Here is a 2,194-nt window from a genome sequence, read left to right on the forward strand (position 1 = left end):
CTTTTTCGTGATTTCGAATACTTATAATTTTGTCGGTTTTCAAAAATGACTATGTATCGACTACGATTTTGAAATGGAATCGTCCGCTTCGTATCGATATTCGTATATTTTATATAAATTTCACGTTCAATGTTTAAATTTAATAACAAAGTAACTTGGAATCGCTTCGTTATATTTTGCGAATAACGCATTCGCTTGTAAAAGGAAAATTCCTGTGCAATGTTGTTATCCGAGAGTTAATTGAACACGAAAGCCCATCGTTTCGTTTTTTTTAAGCGAACAATTTAACGATGTACCGATACATTCGTTCTATATTCGTTCCATTGATTCTCACTCTCTCTTTGCGTAGAATTCAAATAACTTGCGATTTCCTTATTATTAACAATATTTCAAAACAAATATAGAAATCATGGATTGAATTTGCTTTACATTTTTACATTACACTTTCATTATGTTTGCTCTCAAGGTTCGGGAAAAATATCAACTTGAGAGAATTTCTCGAGTTGCGAATAAAAATATTGATATTCGTATAAGTTTGCTTGTACGAATATCCGTTGGAGAAAGAAAGAAAGAAAGAGAGGCAAAGTCCGTCTAATTTTTCGTCGACGAACGTGTTTACTACTAAAAAAAAGTCTCACGGACTGGCACAAGGGCAAAAGGAGTTCTTCGCTAGGATCGTTTATCCCCACTTCAGACGCTTTGTTGACAAACCTGACACTACACATTACACAGTATGGAAGAACTGTAATATTGAGAAAGCTGAATATAATATAAAATATTTAAAAATTATTTCGATATAATATTAATATATCTATAGTATATCTTAGCTTATTCATATCTTATACATACAATTATTATCTTAAAAACTTATCTTAATATGAAATTACATACATAAATTAAATTATCGTAACAAATCATAATTAGCTTATACATATTATGAAAAATAAAAGAAATTTTATATCATATCGATACATTACAATATTGTGAATTCTATTGCTATGCTAATGCATCGAGGTTTAGATCCTGATCATCGTTATATTGTCCCTCTTTGTCACAATCTAATTATATGTGACAAATACCATATTAGAAACAAAAATACGTGTGAAAATAGGCAATTTCTCCCACATTAACCAATCAGACCCGCATTCCTTCCACGAGATTTCTTTCCAGTAGTGAATAGTTGCAACGCGCATAGAAAACCGAAACGTTTCGTTTTAAAAGCGTACGCACAGCTTACATGCTAGTATAAATAGGGAACTAAACTGATACGGAAATTGAGATCCGCAAACTATGCAACCACGACTGAGGCATTGATTGCACCGTGCTAGCGCGTTCCGCTTCGCTGCTAACGTTTCAATGAATAAAGTTAACCAATAAAGCATCGAATCGTACAACATCGTTCGCAAGATTGAAGGTATTCGGCCCCTCGCGTTTCGTTGCGTTTCGTTAAAATTAATGCCACGAATCGCTTTTATACTTGCATCGTTGCAATTGCACACATCAAAACCTTCGAACGTATCTAGAATTTGAAATTTCATTACGGATCCTTTTTCTTTCTTTTTTTTTTTTCAACGCTTTCTTCGTTCTACGTTTTAATCTCGTTTTCTCTTTCATAAAGCGATTAAAGGGTATCACCGGAGGAATAATATTCGATTCGTCTCGGTCGATAAAAGATGATCGAGTTAAAGAGAACTTAATCGAAACGACCTTTCTTAAAAACTCGTTGTTTATCTTTGCGATTACGAGTGAGCATGATTATGTAAACTTATATATATATGATATATATGGATATATATATATATATTCCTCCTGGGAAGAAAATCATATGGAAAATGTTCTTTGAAAGAAGCGTGTGAAGAGAACATGGGGGAAAAACGTAGTGAATCGAAGTACATTCAAACGTGCACGTCCTAGGCGTTTTTTATAATGGAATTCCTGGCATCTCTGCACCCGGTTATCAGGTTCACTCGCTACTGAAAGTTTAACGAGGTATGTTGGAATCTGTGTAGCGTTTTTGTCGCACTTTTGTAACATGAATTTTTCCTCTGTTCCAATGAAATTTTCAACGTTAAAGACAAACGAATAAAACCGAAAGAAAATTTAATTCGACCACGTGCTTCTAATTTTATCGATCGAGTCGTTGTATTCCGAAATTACACTTTCTTTCTTTTTTTTTTTTTTTTTTAAATAATTA

Source organism: Apis dorsata, unplaced genomic scaffold (assembly GCF_000469605.1).
Source record: "Apis dorsata unplaced genomic scaffold, Apis dorsata 1.3 scaffold_949, whole genome shotgun sequence".
Taxonomy (NCBI): Eukaryota; Metazoa; Arthropoda; class Insecta; order Hymenoptera; family Apidae; genus Apis; species Apis dorsata.